Source organism: Arachis ipaensis, chromosome B10 (genome assembly GCF_059453495.1).
Source record: "Arachis ipaensis isolate K30076 ecotype BB chromosome B10, ASM5945349v1, whole genome shotgun sequence".
NCBI classification, from domain to species: domain Eukaryota; kingdom Viridiplantae; phylum Streptophyta; class Magnoliopsida; order Fabales; family Fabaceae; genus Arachis; species Arachis ipaensis.
Window position 1 is genome coordinate 80,626,475 of NC_142435.1, and position 16,336 is coordinate 80,642,810.

Sequence of the window (16,336 nt, forward strand, 5' to 3'; positions counted from 1 at the left end):
TACGGGTAGCTAGGCATGAATTTAAAGCATAAAAGAGAATGTATGTTAGGTAAGAGCTTAGGTTAGTCAAGGATTCAATTTATAGCTCACTTAGCCATATGCATACCCTTACCCTTACCTTAGCCCCATTACAACCTTGAAAAGACCTCATGATGTCTGCATTGGTACATTGAATATTGCTGATTGGTTAGGTGAAGAACAAAGTTTAGAAAGCATGATTAGAGAAGAATAGAGTGATTACCCTATACACTTGAGAGACTGGAGTGCATATACACCATCAGTGAGGGTTCAATGCTTAATTCTATGTTCCCTGCTTTCATGAGCTATCTTCTTACAATTTTACTTGTCTTTTATTGTATAATTTGAATTAGTGAAATCCAATTTATGTTTTTTCTTGAAGAGCTTATTTACTTTTAACCAAGTTGACAAGAATCATATAGTTGCATTCATATATATAGGTTGCATTGCATTGCATGAGTCTTACATTTCTCTACTCATTTACTTTATCTCCTTAAGCTAAGCATGAGGACATGCTAATGTTTAATTGTGGGGAGGTTGATAAACCACTATTTTATGATTTAAATTGTGTTTAATTGAGCGGTTTTTATCAAGCCATTACCTACTTATTCATATGAAGTGCATGATTTTATAATTCCTTCCTAGTATTGTTTATCATTGAAAACTTGCTTCCTAAAAACCTTTAATTAGTACATTTTAACTCTCCTTTATACCATTCGATGCCGTGATCTGTGTGTTAAGTGTTTCGGGCTTCATAGAGCAGGAATCGCTCAGAGAATGGAGAGGAAGCTTGCAAAAATGGAAGGAACATAAGAAACTAAGGAGATGACCAGTGAACACTGACGCGAGCGCATGGCTCACGCGAGCGCGCGAAATGAAGAAATCGCAGCGACGCGAACGCGTGCCTGACGCGTACGCGCGGATTGGAGTTTGCACGAATGACGCGAACGCGTAGACGACGCGTACGCGTGACAAGGAAAATCACTAAATGACGCGAACACGCAGACGACGCGTACGCGTGACCTACACGATCTGCAGAAATAACAGAATACACTGGGGACGATTTCGGGCCACGTTTTAACCCAGTTTTCGGCCCAGAAACACAGAATAAAACCAGAGAACATGCAGAGACTCAAAGGAGGCATAAACACACATTCAGATACATTGATATTAGGATTATTTTTAGTTTTAGATCTAAATCTAGATTTGCCTTACATTCATAGTTTATGCTTTTGCTTTGGATTTTGGATGTTGAAGAGTCATTACCTTCGTTGAAGATACTACTTTAGTTTGTTTCCTTATTCCTTTACTCTTTTCAGTTGATCATTGACCCTATTCAGATAAGTATGTTGCATTTTGGATTTATTAATATATAGAGTTACCGTTACTTTTAATTAATTATTAATTCTCTATTATATTTTATTTTATTTATTATGTCTTCTTATATTTTTATGAGTATTATATCCATGTCAATGGAGTAGTTTTTCTACTTGACATGGGGGTTGATTAAGAGGAGACACTTGAGTTGGAAGGCTGAGGAGAGGAACTTTTGTGTGGTCTAGAAATTTGCGGATAAATCCTCGTTGCAAGTATAGCTTCTAAACCTTCAAAAGTCCTTTCATACAAACGTTTTGGTTGTCACAAGTAACAAACCCCTTTAAAATTGATAGCCGAGAATTTAAACCTCAGGTCGTCTTCTCAAGGAACTGCAGGGAAGTATGTTCTTATTATTGGTTATGGAGATTGTAAATTCGGGGTTCTAAGAATGAGGAACAAATATGACAAATGATTTAAATAGCAATTAAAAATAAATAAATACTTTAAAGCAAACTTTTGGCAAGGTATGAGAAATTGGAAGTCCAAATTAGTTACCCTTCTCAACAATAAAGAAGATTGAATCTTAATTCCACTTAGTTAACCTTTGCTAAAGCAAAGGAAAGTCAAGGGATTAATTAGTTTGATCTTCGAATCCTATTTATTTCCTAGGAAAAGATTGGGATTATTGAAGTTCAATTCAATTGGCAAGATAACAATTATCAATTATGCTGTTGAATTGGATAACTTCTGAGTTACTGATTTCTTAACCAAAACCAAAAGGGAAAAAGTAAATCTACTGGAATAAAAATGCCTTCAGATGGGAAGCAATAATCATGTAAATAAAAGGAAGCAATAATAACTGAAATACCTCAAAATATATTAAATAGAAAATTAATCTAAACATATAGAGTCATAAACAAAATTGAGAAAAGAAATAAAAGAACATTGAACCTGGGATTGAGAGTCACTCCTAAAACTAAGAGAAGTCCTAAATCCTAATCCTAAGAGAGAGGAGAGAACCTCTCTCTCTAAAAACTACATCTACTCCTAAAATTGTGAATTGTGAAAGCTTCTTCATGAATGGATGCATTTTCCCACTTTATAGCCTCTAATCTGTATTTTCTGGGCCGAGAACTGGGTCAAAAACAACCCAGAAATCGCTGGAGAAGAATTCAAACACGCTGATTTCTATCACTGCGACGCGGCCGCATGGAGCACGCAGTCGCGTCACCTAGCGTCAGAGCAACTATGGCATATTAAATATCAAATCGAAGCCCCGGACGTTAGCTTTCCAACGCAACTAGAACCGCATCATTTGGACCTCTGTAGCTAAAGTTAGAGCCGTTTGAGTGCGAAGAGGTCAGGCTGGACAGCTTAGCAGTTTCTCCAACTTCTTGTATTCCTTCCACTTTTGCATGCTTCCTTTCTATTCTCTGAGCCATTCTTGCCCTGTAATCTCTGAAATCACTTAACACACATATCAAGAAATCTAATGGTGATAAGAGAGGATTAATATTAGCAATATATAGGCCAAAGAAGCATGTTTTCAATCATATCACATAATTAGGAAGGCAAATGTAAAACCATGCAAATAGTATGAATAAGTGGGTAAAGAGTAGATAAAAACCACTCAATTGAGCACAAGATAAACCATAAAATAGTGGTTTATCAACCTCCCCACACTTAAACATTAGCATGTCCTGATGCTAAGCTCGAGAGAACTATAAAAGTGAAGAGGAATGGTAAAATGTATGAAATGCAACCTATGTATATGAATGCAAAATGTTTCTACCTACTTGGTTAAAAGTAAATAAGTTCTCCAAGATAAACATAAATCAAATTCCATTAATTAAAATTATACAATAAAAAGCAAGTAAACTTGTAAGAAGACGGCTCATGAAAGCAGGGAACATAGAATCAAGCATTGAACCCTCACTGGTAGTGTATATCACTCTAATCTCTCAAGTGTATAGGGTTATTCACTCTACTCTTCTCAAGTTATGCTTTCTAAATCTTGTTCTTCATCTAACCAATCAACATTATTTAATGTACCAATGCAAACATCATGAGGTCTTTTCAAGGTTGTAATGGGGCTAAGGTAAAGGTAAGGATATATGTATGGCCAAGTGAGCTATAATATGAATCTTTAATTAACCTAAACTTTCACGTAACATAAATATACTCTATATAATTCTAATTCATGGCTAGCTACCCAAGATTCCCACTCATGTATCAACTTTTTCTTTTTAATTTATCACATGTGCATTGATTTTTTCATTAACTCAACATTGGGGTAATTTTGTCCCCTTATTTATTTATTATATATATATATATATATATATATATATATATATATATATTTTTTTTTTTTTTTCTTTTTCTCGTTTTCTTTTCTTTTCTTTTCTTCTTCTTTTTTTTTTTTGAATCATAAAAGCAAACATAACTTATCAATGAACATGGATTTTTCATTATTTTTCTCTTTTGGTTTTTCATGAGTAGGTTCCCAAATTTCTCATATTCAAATAAATTTAAAACATGATACATTCCCTTATCAACCCATGTTCCCACAATTTTTCCACACTTATTTGATACACAATCTCTATCTTAAGCTAACCAAAGATTCAATTGGGATAATTAATTTGTTTTCCGATTAAGGCTAGTGATGTGGTAAAATATAGAACAAATGGGGATTAAAAGGCTCAAAGTGGCTGACAAGGGTGATTTAAAGGGTAGGCTTATTTGGGATAAGTGAGCTAAAATCAAACAATGGCCTCAATCATGTGCAAGCATGTAAATATACTAAATAATGGACATATAGAATGGAACAAAGTAAAAATTGCAATTATAGAGAAGAAAACACACAAGAATAAAATATTTATGATTAAATAATGTAACCATATAAATAAGCTCAAAATCTCACAGGTTGTGTGTTCTTTGGCTTAAAAACCATGTTCCAAATACAACTTCAAACAAATTTAACACATAAATTTTTTTTTATTTAAATTAGTGAAATTTTTCAAAAATAGGATCTTAAGAAGAAACTTATTATTTTAACCAAGCAGTAACTAAATGCATAAAATCAAATAAACATGCAATTAAACATGCAAATGCAACAACTAATTTAATAAAGAAAATTTAAACATTGGTGTTGAAACAGAAAGGTACTAACCCATGGAGATCGGTATCGACCTCCCCACACTTAAAGATTGCACCATCCTCGGTGCATGCTAAGATGTGCAGGTGGACGGGTTGTTCCAACTGATGCTTTTCTTCAAGGATTGTGCAGATGGACTTGTTTATCTACCCATGTAAACGTCTTCCGGTTTTCTTCCTAGTGGCCATCCTGAAAGAAAAAGGGAAGAAAGGTAACCCAATAATAAAGATAAGAAAATAAATGAAGTATGGGTGGGTTAATGCCAAATAATGAGGGTCTCAATTACATGGAAGTTTCAACATGTAAGTGAAAAAACAATAGAGGCCATGGCATACCAATGGTGCAAAATTTGCAACAATGGGGAAGAGAGTGGGTAATGAAAGACAATCTAAGTTCATGTCAATGCAAAAGGAATATCAGTATTATAAAAATTAGCATTGATTTAAATAATATTACCCAATCAGAATTAAACAAGTCACTAAGCACCAAGAAAATACCAGAAAAGATGTAACAGTTGAATAAGAACATTTGAACACCAATAATAAATTTAGAAAAATAAAAATATGCAATTAATGAAAGTATTCAAATAAATTGAATAAAATAAAATGAAAGTGAAAAAGAATGAGAAGTAGAAAAAGAAAGTGAGAAAGGAGAGAGAAAGAAGAAATTAGGATTAGAAAAGAAAAGATAAGAAAATTGGCACTAATCTGGATAGGTTGTGCGACGCTGGCGACGCGGTCACGTGGGTGACGCGGTTGCGTGGTGTGCGATAAGGTTGGGTGACGCGAACGCGTGGGGTACGCGATCGCGTGACTCGATTTACGCTAGTGGCGTGAGTGCAGCCTCGCGGTCGCACAACTCTCTGTTCAAAACTTAGTATTGCCAAAATCCAGGGTGACGCGGTCGCGTGGGGCATGCGATCGCGTGAGTGGCCAGTATAAGCATATGACGCGGACGCGTCGGTCATGCGTCCGCGTGGGAAGGATTATGCGTTCTGCACCAATGCAGCACCACTCTCGCACAACTTTCGGTCGTGCACCACTTTGACGTCGAAATCCTGGTCACGCGGCCGCGTGGGGTATGCGGTCGCGTGGGAGGCCATTATTCCCATATGACGCGGTCGCGTGGGGTGATTTGTGCCATTGACACGCGTCCAGCCCTGCTCCTGCGTAACTTTCTATTCATTTTCTTTTCCTCCCATTGCACTGGTGACGCGGACACGTCAGCGACTCTGCCGCGTCACGTGCGTGCTTTTTTTTTTTTAATCTAAAAAGATGCAGAATGTAGTGTTAATATGAATGTGATGCAAAAATCCAAGTTCAATATAATAAAATAAAATAAAACTCGAAAACAAATAAAACTAAATAAAGATGAAAAAAAGAACGATCATACCATGGTGGGTTGTCTCCCACCTAGCACTTTTAGTTAAAGTCCTTAAGTTGGACATTTGGTGAGCTCCCTGTTATGGTGGCTTGTGCTTGAACTCATCCAGGAATCTCCACCAATGTTTGTGATTCCAGTAACCTCCGGAGTCCCAAACTAGGCATGTAAAGCCCTTAAGAAGCTTCAAACAGATTCTTAGGCTCCTGGGGTGACAGATGTCAGAGCAGATTCCCGGATCCCAAATCTTGCTTTTACACCCATTTTTATCGGGATCTGTATTTTTCCAGCTGGGTGATAAGTAATTTGAATTCTCACTACAGCTACCAAATAGCTTCCTAGACCCATTCAATTGAGCTTTACACCAACTTTTGTGTTTAAACTTAAGGCTTCCAACCATGATGAACCTTGCAGGACGATTCTTACCACTGGCCATTTTCCTCTTACTCTTAATGTTACAAAGAGATCTAAGTTGACCATCCATCTCCAGTAGCCCATATTCAAGTGGAATTAGAAAGCTAAGGGATATGAATTTTACCCACTTGAATGTTGTGAAGGATGATGGCAACTTAGGGGGAGGTATTTTTAATGAAATTGCAAGCTCCACTCCCTTGTGCTCTTTTTTGATAATTACCACCTCTTTGCAAGCTTCTTCAATTTCAACCTCTTCCTCTTGGTAGCTTTCTTCCAATTCAATCTCCTCTTCATTGCTTTCCAAGGGCATGGAAGGTTGTGCTTCTTCTTCTTGAATCTCCATCTCTTGACCAACCTCTTCCAAGTCTTTAACCATGACATGCCTTGGAGGTTGTACACCCTCCTCAACATCAAATGCAACCGTCTTGAAAGGAGGTTCTATGTCTTGACTTTCCCATGGAGGTTCAGCATCTCCTAAGTCTTCAACCACTTCTTCCTCTGCAACTATTTTGGCTTTCTCCACTTGTTCCAATACAAAGCCATGTTCCTCATTGTCCACCGAAGTTTCTAGTGTCTCCTTCATGATTTGCTCTTCCTTCAATTCTCCACATGTAGCCATGGGAGTTCTTTGAGTGCTCAGATATTGGGAAGCTATTATATTTACTAACTCGCCAAAGGTGGCTGCGAAATTTTGCACACTCTCATTCATCCTTTCTTGCCCTTGAAGAATAACACGAAGTCTGTCATCCATTGGGGGTTGCGGTGGATATGAGGATTCATTGGTTGGGAGAGAGGGTTCATAATAGGAAGGTGGTTCATCTTGATAATGATATGGAGATGGTGAATATTGAAGTGGTGGTTCATGAGAGTAGTTGTGTTGGAAAGGTGGTGGTTCTGTGTATGGTTCATTTGGCTCATAAAGTGGTTGGTATGGTGGATACGGGTTAGGGTCATATGGAGGTGAATGGTGGAAAGTGGCTTGTGAGTATGGTGGTCCAAAGTTATATTGAGGAAAGGGTTCATAGGCATATGGTGGTGGTTGTTGATAGTCCATTGGAGGTGGTTGTTGCCATGAGGGTTGATCAAATCCTTGTGGCTCCTCCCATCTTTGATTGTCCCAACCTTGATGCCTATTCTCATTGTAATTTCTTCTTCCTGCAACATAATTGTAACCAGACTCATAGCCAAAGGGGTGAGAGTTCATAGTAGCAACTAAAATTAAAAACAAAAATAAAAACAAATTTAAATTAAAAGGTTATTTAAATTTTGAATTTGAAAATTAAATTTTGAAATTTTGAATTTTAAATTTTTGAATTTTGAATTTTTGAAATTTGAAATTTGAAAATTTTTAAATTTGAATTTTGAAAATTTTTAAATTTGAATTTTGAAATTCGATTGAAATAAGATAAGATAAAATAAAAATTTTAAAATAAAAATCAATAACCTCTTAACTTAAGAAAAAGCAAAAATAAAAACAAAAATAAAAACAAATAAACAAGCAAAAATAAAATATTTACAATAACCAATAATAAGGCACACGTTTGCAATTCCCCGCCAACGGCGCCATTTTGATGAGAGGAACTTTTGCGTGGTCTAGAAATTTGCGGATAAATCCTCGTTGCAAGTATAGTTTCTAGACCTTCAAAAGTCCTTTCATACAAATGTTTTGGTTGTCACAAGTAACAAACCCCTCTAAAATTGATAACCGAGTATTTAAACCTCGGGTCGTCTTCTCAAGGAACTGCAGGGAAGTATGTTCTTATTATTGGTTATGGAGATTGTAAATTCGGGGTTTTAAGAATGAGGGACAAATATGACAAATGATTTAAATAGCAATTAAAAATAAATAAATACTGTAAAGCAAACTTTTGGCAAGGTATGAGAAATTGGAAGTCCAAATTAGTTACCCTTCTCAACAATAAAGAAGATTGAATCTTAATTCCACTTAGTTAACCTTTGCTAAAGCATAGGAAAGTCAAGGGATTAATTAGTTTGATCTTCGAATCCTATTTATTTCCTAAGAAAAGATCGGGATTATTGAAGTTCAATTCAATTGGCAAGATAACAATTATCAATTATGCTGTTGAATTGGATAACTTCTGAGTTACTGATTTCTTAACCAAAACCAAAAGGAAAAAAGTAAATCTACTAGAATAAAAATGCCTTCAGATGGGAAGCAATAATCATGTAAATAAAAGGAAGCAATAATAACTGAAATACCTCAAAATATATTAAATAGAAAATTAATCTAAACATAGAGAGTCATAAACAAAATTGAGAAAAGAAATAAAAGAACATTGAAGCTGGGATTGGGAGTCACTCCTAAAACTAAGAGAAGTTCTAAATCCTAATCCTACGAGAGAGGAGAGAACCTCTCTCTCTAAAAACTACATCTACTCCTAAAATTTTGAATTTTGAAAGCTTCTTCATGAATGGATGCATTCCCCCACTTTATAGCCTCTAATCTGTGTTTTCTGGGCGGAGAACTGGGTCGAAAACAGCCCAGAAATCGCTGGAGAAGAATTCAAACACGCTGATTTCCGTCACTGCGACGTGGCCGCATGGAGCACGCGGTCGCATCGCCTAGCTTCAGGGCAACTATAGCATATTATATATCAAATCGAAGCCCCGGACGTTAGCTTTCCAACGCAACTAGAATCGCGTCGTTTGGATCTCTGTAGCTAAAGTTATAGCCGTTTGAGTGCGAAGAGGTCAGGCTGGACAGCTTAGTAGTTTCTCCAACTTCTTGTATTCCTTCCACTTTTGCATGCTTCCTTTCTATCCTCTGAGCCATTCTTGCCCTGTAATCTCTGAAATCACTTAACACACATATCAAGGCATCTAATGGTGATTAGAGAGGATTAATATTAGCAATATAAAGGCCAAAGAAGCATGTTTTCAATCATAGCACATAATTAGGAAGGCAAATGTAAAACCATGCAAATAGTATGAATAAGTGGGTAAAGAGTAGATAAAAACCACTCAATTGAGCATAAAATAAACCATAAAATAGTGATTTATCAAAGGCTTAAGTGGTGGTTAAATTGAACGTTGTTGGCTAGTTCAGTATTTACTAACGCTAGACCTTCCTAAGGGAGAGGACTAGGATTTGCGAATAAGGGTTAGTTTAATCACTCGACTTTCCTTTATTTAGTAAGGGTTAACTAAGTGAAAACAATAACCTTTTTAATACTACACTTAAGAGACCCCAACAAGGATAGAACTTCCAATTAATAATTTCCCCAGTCAAGGTTTTTTATTTAGAATATCAATAATTATTCTTAGTTTATTTTTATTGCTCTAATTTATAATTATTCAATTGCTCATCATTATTCAACTCTCAAACTTTCGGAAAATTCCTAGTTAATAAAATAGCACCCTTTCCTACAACTCGTTGGGAGACGACCTGGGACTCATACTCCCAGTATTTTTATTCTTAATTTTTGTGACATCCTTTTTAAATTGGTGAAGCGGATTTTAGCTGGTTAAGGACTATACTTGTAACGTTGTTCTCTTATTAAAATTCTCTTAATTAGTCTAACTTCTGCCACGCACTATGTAGCGCTTCTTCATTCTTCCATGTGCTTGGTTCGAACATTGGCTACTGCATTTTTCGATATTGCACCTTGCTTTCTTCATGGGAAGGCCACGAAAAAGGTAACAAAACTAACGGAGCGCTATTGCTTTCTTTGATTCCTTGTAGCGCTCAGTTGGTGAAGCCAACGTAGCGCCCTTGGCCTTGTGCCTTGGTGCTTCCACTAGAGCTCAAATAGAGAGCGCTGCGCTCAATTAGAGAGCGCTTCACCCTTGTTTTCTTGATGCGTGACGCTTTGTGCCTTGGGTCACGCTTTTCAAGGCATGGCCTAAGGTCCAAAGTGTGCCCTATGGTTTTTTTTTTTCTTTTTTTTCATCATTTCTTCACCTACAAGTAATCAAAACAACCAATCAAAGCATCACCAAATTCACAAAATTTCTAAATCATTCAAAAACCAACTAATTCTAGCTTAAACCTCATGATTTTGTATCAAATAAAGGATGGTTGATTGATTCAACAAAACCATGCAAATCCACTCCAAAATACTTACTTTTGGTGCAAGAAAGTGTATTAAACCTAATGAAACAAGTGAAAAATGCTTGAAAAACTAGCATAAGATGACTTGTCATCACAACACCAAACTTAAACCTTGCTTGTCCCCAAGCAAGCACTAAACATAAGAGAAAATGAAATGAAATAGAGAAGTATGCATGTCCTTATTTAGTAGATAATTGAACTTGGTTCATGGGATTTTATGCAGACAAATATAGCTCATTTATTCTTTGCTAATAGATAAGAAATGTTTCCTCAAAGGTTCACTAGAGTTGCTGCTATAATGCCTTGTTTTTGATTGATCCCTCTTAGCTTTTTCTTTCTTTCCTTTCCTTTAGAATGCTTATTCTTTAATGAAGGCTTGGTGACAAATGTTGCAGTAGCCTTTTGGCTCAATTTTGCTCAACATTTCTTCACCACTGACACATGGCTCACAATTTCTTCCTAGGAACATTGATGCCCAGCATCTCTTTGGATTACTAAATGCTTTGTAACTAGGTTGCTCTTGATAGTGGACTTTTGGTTGGCAATCCCAAATCAGTTGATCCAAGTGGCCAAGTTTTGAAATACTCCTCAGAACCTACTTGTCCAAGCATATCCTAGTACAAAAACACCACAGACATATGTCCTAGGGTCCAAGCTATTGGTGTCTAGCCTTATTGTTTGTTTCTTTGCCAATTTTTGGCTTTTCTCTTTCTTTTTCTTCTTATTTTGCTTCATTCTCAAGGGATATTCATTGATGAAAGGCTTTATGACAGCAACCTAATTCACACTTCAAGGAACATCTTATTATGCAGCTTTTATTATTGAGCTATTTATTAAATCAAACAAGTACCACCACTGAATTTTCATCCTAATTTCTACAACATTGGACAATCACTTTTCTTGTTTCAAACATTTTTCTTTTATTCATGCAGAAGGGAAACAAAACAAAATTTAAGTAAATGAGTTATGACAAGCATAATGCAGACTAGTATTTTTAGTAAACATCTCTACTTACACCTAATTTGAACACTTCAGCAAGGCATATAGGAATCTTCAAATTAACATACTTCAAAGCAACAAGGATTAAGTGTCAATACAACCTGTTGGGAATGTCTCTCAGCTTTTCCTTCTGTCATCATTATTTCTCTTTGTTGTACTTCCTTTGGCCAATGATGCAGACTCCCTCCACAAGTTGAATGTTTTCCTACATAATCCTCAAAAGTTGCTTGTTTCTCAAGCCCTTAGGTAACTGGTTAGTCTGCAAGATTTTGCTTGTAAGCTCTTGAACTTATTTTCGGTGTGTGAACACCAAACTTAGTTCCCTGCCAATGTTTCTTATGCAACCAGTCAACCATATATATATATATATATATATATATATATATATATATATGACACCTTGTGCCTTTGCTGAAAGTCACAAAACTAAAACTAGAAAACAAACAATGGCTAAATAGTTTCTCTGATTGCTTGGAGCTAGCAACTGATTATGCATAAGGCGAAAATGTGTTTTCAAATGAGATTTTTGGTGGAACACCAAACTTAGCATTCTTCATTCTCCCTTGAATTGTTTTGGTGTGCAACACCAAACTTAGCTCCTTGCAATCCAGATAGGACTACTTAACCTATTTATTGAAACATTTGGAAAAGAAAATTACCTCTGGTTGGGTTGCCTCCCAACAAGCGCTCTTTTAATGTCACTAGCTTGACATCCTTCATTCTTTGATCATGGAAGCTGAAAATCATGTTGCCTTAGATTTTCTCCTCTCACTGTGAGCTTCCTTTCCTCTATCTCTTCTTATGGAACTTCTCTGTGGTGTTTTTCCTGGATAATGGCTTCTTTTTCCATAGTCTTCTCACTTTCCTCTATGATTGCCTTCCACTTCTCCCACTTTGCAGCCTTTCCGTTGTCTTTTGGGTTGTCTTCAGTGGCTCTAGGGAAGGTATTTGCTCTCTTCTCACTCAGTTCTAAAATATATTTAGCCATTTTCCCCATTTGTCTTTCAAGGTTTCTGAATGCTTCTTCTTAGTTTTTGATTTCTAGGGCTTGATTGTCCATGAGTTTCTCCATTATTATCTCTAGGTTAGAGATTTTTTGAGAGCATGGAGTTGGTCTTGGTTGTGTGAAACGACGTGGTTGATGGAAGTTGTTTTGGGAGAATTGTGAAATGTGATGTGATGGAAGTATGTGGGTTGTGGTAGTGTGTAATGGATATTGTTAGTAGGGGTGTGGTTGTGCTTGTTTATGATAATGGGACTGTTATAATTGAGGTTCCTTGGTCCTTAATTTTGGTGCACACCCCACCTCAAGTTAGAATGAGTCCTCCAGGATTGGTTGTGTGCATCACCATGAGAATTGTGTTGGAACGAACTTGAGGTGTTATTTGGAGATTGCACTTGCTCAGGACTTCGTTGCTCATAGTTGAATGCCCCAAAACCTTTTTCAGATTGATTCCATCCGTGTGAGGTTTGAGATTGGCTTTGTGCATTCACTACAGCAATTTACAGCTCATTGATTTTCCTGGCCATCAGCTCTATTTGTTGCTGAAGTTGTTGGTGCATCTGCTTGTTTTGGGTTATGATTGCATTTGCTACTTCAAGTTCCATCACTCCCTTCTTTTGTGTGAATGGTTGCACTTCTGCTTCTAGCCTACGGATTTTCTGGGGTGGGTTATTGTTGGCCACTCCCTCTAGTGAATTAGAGGGATTCCCTTCCATCTCTTGCTTCTCTTCTCAATCTTCAAAGTATCTCAAGATTAGAGGGTGTGAAGTCATTGCTTCTTCCTCCTGGCATAATTTCAGAAACACAAACAGAACACTCTGTAGCTTGAGTGCAATTAGGATTAGTAGAGATAAAGTCTCAAACAGTTAGTGTGCTTATCAAAAATAAAGAAAATCAAAGAAAAAATGCTTAATCTAGACCTCCACCTTACTTAATCATTGTCAATTTAGATCAATCCCTGGCAACGGCGCCAAAAACTTGATGGGTGGAAATCAGATTCTACTCCCAAACTCACTGGCAAGTGTACCGGGTCGCATCAAGTAGTAATTACTCACATGAGTGAGGTCGATCCCACAGGGATTGATGGATTGAGCAACTTTAGTTAGGTGATGCATTTAGTTAAGCAAACCGTTGATGATTTGAGTGAAACTTGACTAGCAGAAGCTAAATTGCATGAAAATAAAAGGGAGAGGGGAAATTAACAGAAAAGTAAAGTGCAGAAGAGTAAATTGAATGAAACTTAAATTGCAAGAAAGTAAAAGAGCTGAATGTTAAAGAGCAAGTAATGTAAATGATTGAAGCTTAGATTGCAAGAAATGTAAATAGCTGAAGCTTAGAGTGCAAGAAATGTAAATTGCTTGAATAGTAAAGGGATGTGGGAGGTGGGATTCAGAATTCAACAAGAGAATGTAAAGAGAAATTAATCAGAGAATTAAAAGATGAAATAAGTTACAGAAAATCTAAACAGAAAGGTAAAATTTGCTTGAAGAATGAAACAGAAAGTAAACTTAGCTCAATTGTGAAATCTAACAGAGAAACTGAAGATCTCAGGGGATCAATGAGACTAGAAAGTATGATCTAGATCTCAATTTCTTCCTTGGTCAAATAGAAAACAATTTGCAGAACAAATGTAAATGAAAGCAGTAAATAAAACTCAGATTCCTCAATTCTCAGGATTTTGCAAAAGAAAAACAAAGATGAATTTCAGATCAAGAATTGAAACAGAATTTTTTCAATCTCAATCCAAAATTCAGAAACAGAAATTAAGAAATGTAGAAGTAAGAACAAGGAGAAAGAGAACTCAGATCTCAATCCTAATCCCCAAATTCAAAATTGAAAGCTAAAGTTAAAACTAAAATTTAACAAAAAGGTAAAACTAAAATAAAAATGAAAAGAAGGTCCTCTACAAATCAAACTAACTCCTATTTATACACCTTCTATTTTTTATCTTCAGACTTTGGAGTGGGCTTTCCAAATTGGTAAAGCCAATTTGAACCAATTTGAACCAATTTCCTTGTCATGTGTAGTGCTCAGTTACTTGTTTCAACGTAGCGCTTCATGATTTGAAGAGAGGCTCCCTATTCGAGCCTTGCTAAAGCCATTTTGGCTCACTTCCTTGTGATGTAGCGCTCCTTCATTACTCCATGTGCTTGGTTCGAACCTTGGCTGCCCCATTTCTCGATATTGCACCTTGCTTTCTTCATGGGAAAGCCACGAAAAAGGTAACAAAACTAACGGAGCACTATTACTTTCTTTGATTCCTTGTAGCGCTCAGTTGGTGAAGCGAACGTAGTGCCCTTGGCCTTGTGCCTTGGTGCTTCTACTAGCGCTCAAATAGAGAGCAATGCCCTCAATTAGAGAGCGCTTCACCCTTGCTTTCTTGATGCGTGACGCTTTTGTGCCTTGGGTCACGCTTTTCAAAGCGTGGCCTAAGGTCCAAAGCGTGCTCTAAAGTTTTTTTTTCTTTTTTTCATCATTTCTTCACCTACAAGTAATCAAAACAACCAATCAAAGCATCACCAAATTCACAAAATTTTTAAATCATTCAAAAGCCAACTAATTCTAGCTTAAACCTCATGATTTTGTGTCAAAATAAAGGATGGTTGATTGATTCAACAAAACCATGCAAATCCACTCTAAAACACTTACTTATGGTGCAAGAAAGTGCATTAAACCTAATGAAACAACTGAAAAATGCTTGAAAAGCTAGCATAAGATGACTTGCATCAGTATGTTTCTTTTAAGTTTTATTAAGTTTTCATAGGTTTTAGTGAAAAATTCACATTTTTGAATTTTACTTTGAGTTTGAGTGTTTTTATACAATTTCAAGTATTTTCTGGCTGAAATTGAGGAGCTGGAGTAAAAGTCTGATTTCGAGACAGAGAAAGTGCTGCAAATACTATCAGGATCTGACCTCCTTGCACTCAAAAGAGCTTTTCTGGAGCTACAGAAGTCCAAATGAAGAGTTCTCATCGGCTATGAAAAGCTAACATCCAGGGATTTTCAGAAATGTATAATAGTCCATACTTTACTTCAGAATTGAAGGCACAAAACTGGCGTTCAACGACAGCAATTAGCCCTATTCTGGCGTCCAACGCCCAAGGGAAGAGAGACTAGCGTCCAACGCCAAAGAAGGTGCCCTTAGCCAACGTTCAACGCCTTAGGACCCTCCGAGCACTTGGCTTACTCTTTTACTCAGCCCAAACACTCACCAAGTGGGCCCCAGAAGTGGATTTTCACACTAAAAGACTATTTTACCCTTCTTATGTAATCCTTAGTTATTAGTCTAGTATTTATTTGAGAACTTTTACACTTTTTAGGGGGATTCGATCACTTTTCGAGACCTTTGACACTTTACATGTTTTACATTGCATTTTCTATTAGTATGAGCCTATAAACCTCCTAGGTTGAGGGGAGGAGCTCTGCTGACTTTTATGGATTAATAAAAGTATTACTGTTTTATCTTCTATCTATGTTTGATTCTCTGTTCTAAGATGTATCTTTGTTCTTCATCCTTATGAATGCGTTGAACTGGCACAAGGTTATATCATTCTACATGGGTTCAGAGTGAGTCTTTCATAAGACAATGATGAACCACTAGCTTGATTATACATCTCTTAGACGGCCAATCGACAAGTTCATTGGGGACTTCTCGAGACACCAGTTCAGCCGAGGTGTGGGGAGATTAGAGTTTTTATGGTAGATGTTAGAACCAAAGGAAAAAATTGGTCCCAATAGCCTTGAGGAGGAAATTGCATCCCTTGAGGTATCCCAGGGATTTCTTGCTAAGGCAATTGCACAGGCTCATGTGCATGCTCTCTGGTTTGCTCCATCCTTTTCTTAGTGATGGGCTTGTCCTCCTCAATGAAGATATATCCCTCTATGACAATTCCAGCTGAATTGCATAGGTGACAAATGAGGTGAAGAAATGCCAACCTTGCTTTGGTAGAAGACTGTTCAGCTATCTTGTACAATTCTT